We start from the raw sequence: 13,033 nt of genomic DNA on the forward strand, positions 1-13,033 counted from the left end.
CCCCCAGAAGGCTGTCGTGTCTCAGCTCTACTCCTCAGTGGTTTCCACACGCACATCTCTGCTTTGCTGGATGAAGTATGGCTCTCCCAGTGAGAGGTGACCATAGGAACAAGGATGGAGGTAAAGCAGATGGAGAACATGGCCTTGTGCTTCCTGGTACTGAGCGCAGTACCTGGACACATGCCTGTTTCCAAGTCCTTTCTGTTCCTTTGAGTCTGAGCCGGTTTGACAGGGAGTTTGACTCCCCTGTCAAAGTGTGAATCTCTGGATCTAGTATCCTATTAGTGCACAAGACAAAAATCCATGTTCAAAAGAAACTTATGTCTCCAGATCAGAGAAGCAGCCAAGCAGAGTTTGAATGGGGGAAAACGCTAATATTCTTTGATCAGGAAGTCACTAACTACAGATGAGTAGGTTAGACATTCTGTAAAGATGCTATCTGAATGTTTTTTTTCTGCTTGTCCTTTTTATGTCCCTTTAACTTGGTTAAGACCACTTATTCTGTCCTTACCTCTGCTAAGGTATTTAGGGTACCCTCAGTCTGTTAATAAAGGATAGACACCAGCCTAAGGTTGTTTTGCTAAGTTCTTAGAAGTTCATAGTCCTTAACACGTTGTCCCTCAGATTTCTCGTGAGGCCTGGCCTATGGACTCAAGCAGTTGGAAGATTACAAGTCCACTGGAAGGTTAGACCATGAGCTTAAGAAATTTAGCTCCAAATGGAAGAACTCTAGAGAAAGACTTCTAGGTCATCCTGAGAACCTAGCAACTCAAATGTAGTTGTGGGTCACCGGGTATGTTACCAAGGTTTTATGTAAGATGTTGTTTCAAGAAAAGCTTTAGTTTTAGGCTCACCATATGTAACTGCTAGTTAGGTATTCATTAGTCTTGAAGGCAGTTTTATGGTTTATCCCTATACCCCCAATACTCACAAGTCAGGTTTAGAATCTAAGATGTAATTGCTACCTCATGAATCACTGCAATCCGTCAAGGTAGGCCATTTGCTTGGCCTTCATTATTGTGGAACTTGCCTTTGCCAGTTTCTAAGTTTGGTGCTTAAGTTTTTACTTTTATATTAATGCTTTAAATAAAAATTTCTCAAATCCTTGTGTGTGAGGCCATGTAAGATCACAAGAGCAAGATGTTCACATGATGAGAGAAGAGCTTACCTGCTTAGTGCACATACCCAACTTGGCAGACAGGGGGAGGCCTTGGAGGAAGGCACCCAGCTCCCTGGAAAGGTCCCATGCTCCCCTGCTCATCAGGAGGGCTCCCCACACATGCACAGCATCACCTATGTTTTGAACTCACAGCAAGCTTGGTATGAAGAGATAGGATGAGATGGTTCACAGAGGAAGGAGTTCTCCGAAGGCAATTAGGACAAGAGCAAAGGAAGTGAGGCAGAGGAAAGGCTCCCCATTGATGTCCTCTGAATCCATTCTTGGTCCCCAGCGTGCCCAGGACTCTCCTGGTTTCAAACACCACTGGCAGAGGGGAGTCCTTTAGCACCACCTGGTGGCCTTAGGGCATCACAACAATGACGCGAGTACAGAAGCCAGGGAAGCTTAATATTCTGCTTCTCAACATCACCCTGGAAGATCCCGAGCACCCTATGGCCGTCCTACTTCTAGGAAAGGAAGACAGACATCACCCCCATTAGAGGGGAAAGTCAGGCAGTAACTGGACCTTTGAGAGGACGAAATGGCGTGGCTGTATTTAAGCAGCAAGAAGCAGGATCAGGCCGTGGCTCCTTAGGATGTGAGAGCACACAGCAGCCAGCTCAGCTCCCTGGCCTCCAGGCAGACAGAGGCAGAGCCTCCACAGGGACCCCTCTCCCCCTAGGACGACCCTCACTCCCTGGTCAAAGGGTTGGCCAAAGAGAGCGTGTACCTCCCCACAGGGCTCTGGGCTCACGGTGTATGCTTGTCTACTTTCTGATGCAACACAGCTCTTACTGAATTGTGAGAAGAGAAAATTTACACTGGTGTTGGGGAAATAGCTTACAGAGGTCGGTTATAAGGACAGGCACCAAATGACATATATTGAAGGATTTCTATTAAAAGATCACTTCCTAGGATGGCTCCTTCCCCTGGAGTCCAAGGTAACATGTTCCCATCGTGCCCCCTTACCCTTCTATCACAGATCCCAGAGCTCACACCCAGGCCCCAAGTAGCCCAGCTGTCATGCTCACCAGCCAGTTCACTCTCACCCCCCAGCCACCCCGAGGATGGACAGAGGAGCCAGTCCCAGGTGGCTGACCACCCCACAGAGGAAGCCACAGTATTGAAACACATTGATGTCCAGTTCCCTGAAGAATGTGCCTATGCACAAGCCAGTCCTCAGTTCTCAGGTCTTATGCAAGAACTCACCTACTTACACAACAGGCTCCCGTATAATTGCTTTGCTCTGGAAGACACAGGGAGGGCTCTGCTGCTGCTTCTGGAAAAAGCAGGTCATTCTCAAGCCCCCAGGGCCCTCCCCCGTGGGGAGAATCATGGAGCAAACTCAGCCTCTGCATCTTATAGATCAGTGACCACAGCCTGCCAGGGAACCCCCTCGGCTTCACAGAAGGTCAGGGCGATTGCTGATTTTGAACAGGAGGAGGTGGAGTTGAACGTGGAATGTGTACCTGAAAGGGTGCATTCCTGCTAGGAAGGAAACCTCCCCACTGTCCCCCCAGAACACTCCTTGAGCTCTGGCTCCGGTAACTTCAGCCTCCTAGCTGGTTCCGTGGGAGTGAACATTTGTACGTTGTCCTTCCTTTGATCTGATGACCACTCAAAACCACCTCTCTGGAGTCTCCCCTTCACATCAGACAACCCAAAAGGTCAGGATGGGCCGGGACTAGGAGCCGTTTTCCTCTCCGAGCCCCGTCTCGGAACACCCAAGGTGTCTCAGGGATACACCTGGGCAGGTGTCTTCCAGCCACAGCTTCTCAGCTGGCCCTGAACCCGCCTCGTGGCGAGGCTGGCCCCGGCCCACCTGGCACAGGCAGCCAGCCTGCTCACTACATCATCTTCTGGCTAGAGAGCACCAGAACAGAGACCCCAGCCCCCACCCCAGCCCCACTGCCTACCCAGAAGCCACCAGCCACATCCACACCAAAGCAGCTGGGAGAGCCAGGAAGGATGTTCAGAGGAACCAAGACCCATCGAGAGGACACAGCCCCAGAGAGGTTCTCATCTCTGGACATAAGCATGTCCCTGTCTATGGACACATCTCTGGACACTAACATGGCCCTCTTAGTGTAAGAATGCTAACAGCACCAACTCCAACTTTGGCCCTTTATCTTGTGTCTATACAATGACCCTCCCCCCCACACACATACACTGGGCCTACACATTAAAGGCCCCATGGAGATTAATGTATGCCCTGACCAGAATGCAAGAAGGCTCGTTCCAATGTTCCCTAGAATTGTTCAGGGAACCAGTAGAGATCACCAATTTCTTCCCCTCCCCCCACTCAGGCACAGATGGCACCAGGAGGTCTGTTAAAACGTTAAACCCTCACCATGGTCCTGTTGTTCCATGAAGCCTGCACATCCAGGTCCAAGCTTTGCAGACAACAGCTGCAGGACACCCGGATTGTCATCTACTCAGTTCCCCCCCCCCCCCAATCAGTACATTACCCTGAAGACAACTGCCAAAAGGTACAGAGTGGCTAGCTTCATCTTTGGCTTCAAAGTCTAGTCTCCATTTGGAGGGTACTTTACTGTCCCTTCTCCATCTGACAGTTGGGGACGTGTGCTCTTTGACGTGAGAGAACCCAGCTATCAGCTAAGCAGAACCTGAGAGAAGTCCTCTGCCAGATCCAACGTGTAGATACAATAGCCCTGGTGACCCGGCTCTGGTGGTTTCTATGCTCATTGGTTGCTAGACCAGCAAGGGATACAGGTCATCTGCTTAGTACAGGAAGCATCCCATGATCACCACCAGTACACCCACCGCCTCAGAGAGGGGACTCAGGACAGCATCCAGTAAACACGCAGAGTCTAGGAAATCATGCTGTGCTCCTGTTATGCTTACTACATAGGTCTCAACACATTCCTCACAAGCTCTTAAAACTGCCATTGCAACACGATAAAGTGGTTTCTACAGTCGATTCCCTTTTTGGTAGCAAGGGATGAAGAATTCAGAGTCAGAAATGTGGGCCACAGCAGCATTTATACTCTCCGTTCCACGTCAGACAAGCAGAGGATGGTCTAGTCAAAGCCCAGGACCTTGACAATCTGACAGGTGTTCCAGGAGTGGCTTCAGTTTGTGTTTAAAACCTATTACAGAATACACCCACCGTAACACGAACAGAACTGAATAGCCTAATAAGCAAGCCACTTAAGGGGACAATGTTGTCAAGTCCACTCTATGTGACACACATGAATTTGAGTTGAGGACAGGCAAAAGTCTAGATGCTTCAAGTCCTTGTTAGACACTTAAGTCAAAGGGTTTTTACAGAGTTTTCCTTTTGACCACACATGATTGCCAGTCCAGAACAGCAGGCCTGACTTCTCACAGGACCCTGATGAAGACAAACCTGGCTGACCCACAGGTTGCTCTCATAGTCCCTACCCACCTGGACCCCACAAAAGCAGAATTCCAGCCCAGCCTCTGGCAATGCTGGCACCTGACTGCAGAATGGATACCAGCAGCGGACACCTGAGACTAGTTCTAGTCCCCTGGGTGCCCCAAGTGTCTCCTTCCCTCCGGGAGCATAAGGGGTTCATTCTCCTCTTTAGTCTCTTGGCCAACAGCTTCATCTGACCAGAGCACTACAGCATAAGCACTGGCCTCCCCTTCTCTGAGGTACCCAGGACTACTCAGGAGGCAGGAGTTTTCTAGAAGCGTGAACTCTAAGGGACAATAACTGGAGATTCTGAGCTCTGAGGTGCATATGCCCAAGGATAAGGATGCTCCATATTTAGTTCTAGGGAGTAAGCCATCAGGCCGTGCAAGCCTTCCCTGTTCTGCACGGCCAATTTAGGCACACTATGCCTTCAGATGAGAGGTACATGCATAGCTTATGTTTGAAGATGACCTACAGATGGGCAAGCCTAACTTTTCATGAGTTTTGAGGTCTTGGGACATCCTACTTTACGGTTTTAGGTGCCTAAGATTATACTAAACTATCTTGATCAGAAGATGCATCAGTGGCTCACATAACTCTTTTGGCACATTTCTCACCAGGGATGATGTTTCTCACCAGCCACAGGTGATCACCCAGGATCCTCCTGGGACACCCAACAGACTTCCTCACTCCAGGGCAAGTGGGAGTCCTGCTCCTCACAGCCCTTCTATCAAGGCTAGTTTCAATGCCTTAGAACTGACCCTGTCAGGATTACCCTAACAATGTAGACTTTCTGCAGCCAGTCCTTCTCAGAAGGACTTTAATAAGGTGATAAAAGCATTCAAGTCTTGATTTTAAAAGATAGGATGAAAAGCTGAAACAACAAAAAAAAACCTTTGTCTTTAATCACCAGATCTACTCCCAGGGATCAAGGACAAAGCCTAGAAATATTCAAGAATCACACAGATAAGCATCATGGTGAACCACTCAAGGTTTAAGATTGGCTGCCTAATGGAAGTTTGGCAGGGCATGCTGGACAGGTTGGGTACCTTCTTGAAATGTTTTCATGAACATAAAATATCCTGAGAAGGTAACAAAATCATATTGAAGAGATCCCACATGGTTCTCATTCTCTGGAAAAGGATAAGGGTCATAAGCTTCAAAATATAAGCTTACTGATTAATAGGGCAGATATTTAACTGTCATATTCAATTTGGGAAAAGGACCAGTTAAGCTTTCAACTATCTGTGGAGTCTTAACAGTTAAGTGTCCTTGAGGTAAAAAGGATCTGGACCATCTGGGTGGGTAGGTGGGCTTCTTGATCTATATGCACTTATGTAGCAGATAGGACCTTCCTGAGTATAAGGACTTCCTAAGGAGTTCATTTTATCTAAAGTGAGGGGTAGCAGAATATCCAAAAGGACCTCAGGAAGAAGTCTTCCGCAGAGAACCACCTCCAGAAACAGTTCGTGGTCTGCCATTTCCTCAAAATGCTAAACCCAGAATTACCATCTGATCCAGGAATTCCTGTGAGGTAAACATCCAAAAGAATTGAAGCCAGGGACTCAAGCAGATACTTTCATGCCAACGTTCATCACCAGATTTGCAAGAGCCACTATGTGGAAACCCCAGTGCCTACCAGATAAAATGGAATATTGACAAGATCATTCATACAGGAGAATCAATGAAATTGATACATTGTTATAACAGACCTTGAAAATTCTAGTAAGTCACAAAAATTTCAAGTTATAGGAAATCTCAAAAATGGGCAATAGACAAGCTAGAGATTGCCAACAGCTAGGAAGCAGGGGGAATAGGAGCTATTACTTAAGGGCTGCAGAGTTTGTGAGGTGATGCACCAACATCACTGACTTGAAAATTTGCTTAGTATGGACAGCCTAATGCCACTGGTTGCACACTTAATAAAGATGGTTCAGTTGTCAAGGTTTATGTTCTGTAGATCTTACCACCAAAAAAAAGTTGATGGGGGAAATAGCCATTCATCTACTTGGTGGGCTTTAAAAAATATATATTCCCCAGGTATAGACTGAAGGTCTCCCCCATCAAGTTCCTATGTTGAAGACCTCACACAGCATGAGGGTATTTGGAGGTGGGACCTGGGGATGGTAATTAGGTTTAGGTATAAAGGTAGCACTCCCATAACAGCGTTAGCATCCTTCGATGGAAAGGAATGGACCAGAGCTCACTCCACCACGAGGATACAACAAGAAGGCCACTGTTTACAAGCCAGGAAAAGAGCCCTTAGCAGAATTTGCTGGTACCTTTGTCTTTGCTCAGCCACCAGAACTGTGAGAGTACCATTGTTTAAACAACCTCATCTATGGTATTTTGGTCTAGAAGCTTATAGGAAGGTTAGGAAGTTTCCTCTCAGGATGGGACATGTGAAGAGTTTGGAGGTCAGCTTTTACTCCAGAAGAGTAGCAAAGTGACACCAAATGAACCAGAAAAAACTTCAATCCCAAGAGGTCACAGGCTAAACTGGTGCCCCAACAGGTGGGGAACCAAACAGGATAGAGTCTCCCTTTATAAGCAGAAGACCAGGAGAAGTCTGGGCAGAGCCAGTACCTTTAGAAACACATTAAACTAGAATTGACAAGTTGATCCAGGCTCAGTATCAATTGGTAGAGGGTTAAGAACTCCAGTGGGAGCCCAGTCTCAGGAGACCAACAGTTTCATGGCTTACCTGTAAGCTTCCCCCCACCAAGTCTCACTGCAGGTCAGAGGAAAATCCCTGTGCTTCCAGCAGACAGGGGAGAAGAGCCATTTTGAAATATATGCAGAGCTTGGTTTTCAACAAGGCCTGCAAACTACTTTACCTGAACTATTTTTACCAAAGCCTAACCGATCTAAGGGATAGGTGATACACAACCCTCAGCCCCCTCAGACTTTCCACCTCCCCTGAAGAATATTTGAAGCAATAATGGGTAAGAATTTTCCAAGGTTAGGGACAGACACTATGCCCTGATCCAAGAAACTCAGAAAGTCGAGATAAATACCAGAAGATCTCTACCTCTCCATACCATATTTGAGCCTCAGGGTCCAAGACAGAGCCAATCTCAAGTTCTATGACAGGAGAGAGACAGGGCAGAAAAACAGGCCACAAGCCTGTTCCCCACCAGGAACCTGGTGAGGGGCTTCCCCAGCTGTGCTCCTGTGTGCCTTCCCATCATGGGGACAAAGCCAGGAGTCCAGGAGAGCTCCCCAGACTAAAGACACCCCAGGCAGGCTCTGTCTGCTGACAGCTCAGTGAGAGTCTCCACAAGCATGTGCCCTGAATGCCTTTTGGAAAACCCCTCCCACTAGTCTGACATTCTTCCCTCTGCCTAGAAACAGCAACACTATCCACCTATCAGAGCTTGGGGACCAGGAGCCTTGAGGAGACATCCTGACACCCAGCCCCCAATCCTCATGTCCCTTGTGGTTCTGTGGGAACAAGTCCCAACAGAAGACCCTTCAGGACACCTGATCCCAGGAAGCCCCCCCAGGAGTTGGGAGGGTAAGGACTAGAGATAAAAGAGACCTGTGGGGCACATGAAGTTATAAGACCACCCCAGCTGGGTCCAGGATATGAAAAGATCAACCCCAATCAACTGAAACTGGTAGCCAAAGGGCTCATGGACTAAGTGCAGCAACTTCTTACCCAGACCTATTTTCATTTGCCCTTAAATTTCCCTGACTCTCCTCTGGGGAGGTGGACTTGAGGCTTACTTGTTCATCTCCTTTGGCTGCCTCTCGAATAAACCCTTCCCTTGCCACATATTCCATGTCTCAGGAATTGGCTTTGCTGCACATTGAGCAGACAGACTAGGGGCCCATGCTAGTTCAGCCTGGCCCCAGAGCTCAGAAGAGTCTCCAAAGTTTGGCAGGGGAGGTAGAGATTGAAGAAAACCTCATTTTCTTCCAAGTCAGCCTGGGTGAGTTCACAAATGCCCAGGTCAATCCTGGCCCAGTCTCTGCTCCCTAAGCTCCTTCCCTCATTCACCACAGTCCAGGGATGACCCTTACTATAGGGGTGAGGAACCTAATGCAGGAAGAGGCCTTCTCACTCTCGAACAGAAGGTGAAAACTCACGGGAACGAAGTGGATGCAAGTACTCCATTCTCCAACCCAGAAGCTGCCGGGTTCAGGGATGGTGGAGACTAGGGAACACAACAGGAGATGCCACTTCCTAAAAGGACCACCCCCTGCAACCAGGAGCCCATTACAGACCCCATGAGGTTTTTCAGACTGTCCTAGACACATGGCCACTGATGGGCAGTATTCCCCACTTGGTGCAGGCTGTAGACCTGCAAGGTAGAATCCAAGGACAGGTCAAAGAACCAAGAGAAACAAAAGCTACAAGCGAGTGGATGAAACTTCAATCTAAATGAATCTTGCCAACTCAGTGGCAGTGTCTAACTTGACCATACAAGGAATCCCCCAATTCAACAGATTGCCAGTGGATGAAGATTCATTGGCATCAAATCAAAGATGAGTGCTTGATAGGGCATATCCTATTTGATTTTGTGAAAATGAATAAAGACCTCATTTTAAATGGAGTCAGAAAGTACTGAAGAGGTTTCATGCACTACCACTGCCATTGGCAAACCCCAGCAGGAAACACTTTACCTCCTCCCCCAGCAACAACCCAACCAATGGGAAGCCACCATAGCCCTGAACTCTTGCTCTCCTCTAGTGGATTTCCATTCCAGACAGCCCCTCCCAACTTCCTTCTACAAGAAGAATTCTTCCCTTCTCTGGATTTGCCTTTTGTTTTTCTATAGTTTTCTATAGTTCCAAATTGTAATTCTATCCCTGAATAATTCCTTTTGCTGGTAATGTGGCTATGTTTAAGATTGACAATATACACAAGGACTGGTTGCTGAGGGGTCTGTTGAATCTTAACAGCAATGACCCTGCAGTGTCCTTGAGGTAAGGAAGGATCTTGACAATTGGAGGGGGGAGGGGGAGGGGGAGGAGGGGCAGGAGAGTCTTCCTGATCTAGACCCTGAAAAACCAGATTGCCTTTTTCAGTGAATTCCAAGCATGAAACCAAGCAGTGGATTTTATCACCTAAGGGGAGGGGGGATATTCTAAAAAGACCTCAGGAAGAGATTTTCCACATAGAACCAGTTCTAGAAACCATCCACGATTTGGCAGTTCCTCAAAGTGCTTATGATGCAGCAATTATTTTACATACCTCAGGAACTTAAACTAGGAACTGAAGCAGGTAAGTGAGCATCAGTATTCATTGAAGAATTCAAAGGAACCAAAGGAAACCAGTGTCCTTACCACAGAACAAGGATATGTGCATGTAACGTGTTTTTCAGCCATGGAAAGGAACCAAGTGCCCACACCTACAACATGGATCAACCTTGAGAAACCTTAAGTGAAACAAACCAGACGCTAAGACAAGCGTCTTATTCCACTTTTGCCAAAGTCCAGCAAGGAGTTTCCTCTGCTGCACTGCTCATATGCCCTGAAGCCACATACTCCACAATGGGGACATAAGCTCAAGAGCCCATGAAGCACACGGGCAAGACATCAAGAAAGCTATCTGGTGACAGCTCAGTGATAGAATTACCCAAGTCATCCCCCACCAATGCATTAAGTCCTGAATACATGTTTGAAAGCACTTGCCATTCTTCTCAGTGATTCAGACAGTCTGTCTCTGTTTAACAAAGTGGTAACTTGGTCCACAAAAAAGCTATGAACATGTCAAAGCTGAGGGACCAGAACCCTGGAGAAATTCCTGGTACCCAGCCCTGAATTCACAAGACACCCCCCCTCCCCCCGGACAAGAAGTAGACATTTCTGGCACTCAGGGTTACAAGACAACCCTAGTGAGGTCCAGCCAAGGAGGGAAATGAAACCCCATCCTCCCCAACTTGTGCAGCATGGGCTTAGGCCCCACCACTATTTGGTTGGAGGGGAAGGAGCTAAGAAAAACCTCCCTTCCTTTCCGAATCAATCATGATGGGTGTACAAGTGAGCCACTAAGCAAGGCCCAGTTTGATCCTGAGAACAGAAAATCTAACGACTGAACCTACAGTAACCCTATTTATAAGAAATTCCTCCTCTAGCACCACGCTGGGATACCACTCCATGTAAGAGGAGCCCCACACCTCAGGGAAATGTGTGTGAGGACTCAAGGCTACCAATGACCCAAGGTCTGGCATGTGAGTGCAGAAAACTGTTGACTTCTATCAAAGACCACTGCTTCCTCACATACTAATTCTGTAGCTGATAGCTAACTAGACAGGGACTAGGCCTTCTCTCTGTGGGTAAGGCTTACACATCACTTCCAACGGAAGATCAGCATAGGTCATCAGGGGGAAAGCAAAGAGGGAACTGGAGTCTAGCAAAGACTAGTTGCTCAAAGATCAAGCCCCCTCAAAAGTCTACATGGGAAAAGTCAATGAAAGGCCCCTCTGTGATTAAAGCTTTTTAATAAAGTACAGATGCCACAGAAGAGAGGAGGTTCCTGGTCCTAAGGCTGAGATCATCTGGTCCAGGTAGTTCAGCAAAGTGCAGAGCTATCTGGTGAATAGGAAGAGTCTACAGATGGAGGGTATTAAGTGATCAGAATGCATACAGCAGGCCACTGGGCCCCCTTCTCAGGGCCAGATCTGTGACCCCATTCTTTCTCCCCACTTTCATGGCACCCTCACCAAGGACAAAGTAAACCACAGATCAGGAGTTTGGGAGGTTTCAGAATCGAGCTTCCACGCCAGACGCTAGGTGGTCATCCAGCAACTACCAGCCTCACCCCACTCATGGCAGATCAAACTCCACTATCAAGTGCCTGTGGTTGAGCACACTGTCCACCCTAAAGGGTGAAATCTCAGTTTGAACAGGGGAACAGAACTTCCAAGTGTCCCTAACTGTTCTTTTCAGTAGTATGCATACTTGGAGAATCCAGAGAACACAGTTTACCAGGAATTACTGTTTAAAAGGCCTACATCCTAAGCTGTAAAATGGAAGCAGGTTTGGCTTCATTGCTAAGAGCCAGAAACACATCCATCAGCATGTTTCCTCGCCCTCATTGAGCTTCTGGTCTGGCAGAGACTCCATCTCAGAAGATAGAACTTTGACATCCATCAAGTGAGAAGAGAATCAGCATGTCCTGCAAACTCACAAGCATGGCCTAGGTGTGGGTGTGTAGGAAGGAGCCCATGTCCACTGGGGCAACCACCAAGCCAAGCATGCTGCCCCCAAACCTGCTTCCATATTGCCCAGCACCCCCACCTCAATCAGCCGGCCAAAGCCCCCAGAGGAAGCCACAGCATCATTGGTCATGGCCCTCTAGGACATCAGGTATTACCAATAAATCTCATGAGCAGATTCCCCAATGTCCCTTTTCTAAGCAGTCCAAGAAGCCCCTTGGACTGTGGCCCATCCCAGACCCTGTGGTGCAGCTTTAGGAACTTCACAGGAAGCAAGCAAGGTCTCCCTGCTTTGCCCATTTGGAGGCTCCCACCTGTAGGCCCTTAGGAGGCACTGGGCACCCAATGATGCTGGTCATCCTACAGAGGTCTTTGACATTGGACACCCTGGTTTAGGTAAGGTTCCACACATACACAGACAGGAAAGTGAAGGGCTGAAGAGGCCATTCCTAAATTTTCTCTCCCATTTTCAACCAGTTACCATGAAATCTGCGTGGGCTCTCCAATGTGATAACTGACAACATCCCATTTATGCTCTAAGGATTTATGTGGCAATCTCCACTAGAGCCCAGAAATGAGAAACTCAGTACAGGTTTATAGTCTCCAAATATACCTGTATGCAACCCCATCCTGTGCTCACAGACTCCAGCTTCTTGTCCACATCCCTGTGTGACCCTACCCCAAGGGCTCCCATACCCACGTGCAAATCCAGACATTATCTCCTGAATTACGCCAGGCACCCAGGTTTCAAGGATTGTTCCTCAAAAGTTACAGGACATGTTTGCTGGATGGGACCTGAGAAGGACACCACTTGGCACTAGGTTACAATTGGGAGTCCTGATTCCCACAGGGAGGACTTGGTCTTGGATTCCAGATCGTCAGGACTGGGTATTTTGCTTCTCCCAAAGTAACTGGGAGAAGCTGACACCCTTCTGCCCACCTTGCCCAGTTGGCAAAACCCTCCCGGGATGGATGCCTGATCTCTCCCCGTCCCACTGTTGTCCAGATCCCAGGGCCTCCTTGTGGGAAGGGTTGGCAGCCCACTTAAGCTCCATGCTCTTGTGCAGAGCTAGTTACTTTCCCACTCATGTCTCCTTCAGACACCCTATCACATTTGGGGCTCCCTGTTCATGGACTAGGGCCCCTAGCTTGTGGAGACCAATACAGACTTCAAGAGCAGGTGTGTCAAAAAGCCCTACAGAAGGAAGGTCAACTTGGGGAAAAGCTAAGATTCCAGGATGTTGGGCCAGGAGAAAGGTAAAGCCAACCTTCTCTGCACCCCCTCAAAAATGGTCTTTTCACTTTTAA

This window comes from Prionailurus bengalensis, chromosome B1 (genome assembly GCF_016509475.1).
Source record: "Prionailurus bengalensis isolate Pbe53 chromosome B1, Fcat_Pben_1.1_paternal_pri, whole genome shotgun sequence".
Taxonomy (NCBI): Eukaryota; Metazoa; Chordata; class Mammalia; order Carnivora; family Felidae; genus Prionailurus; species Prionailurus bengalensis.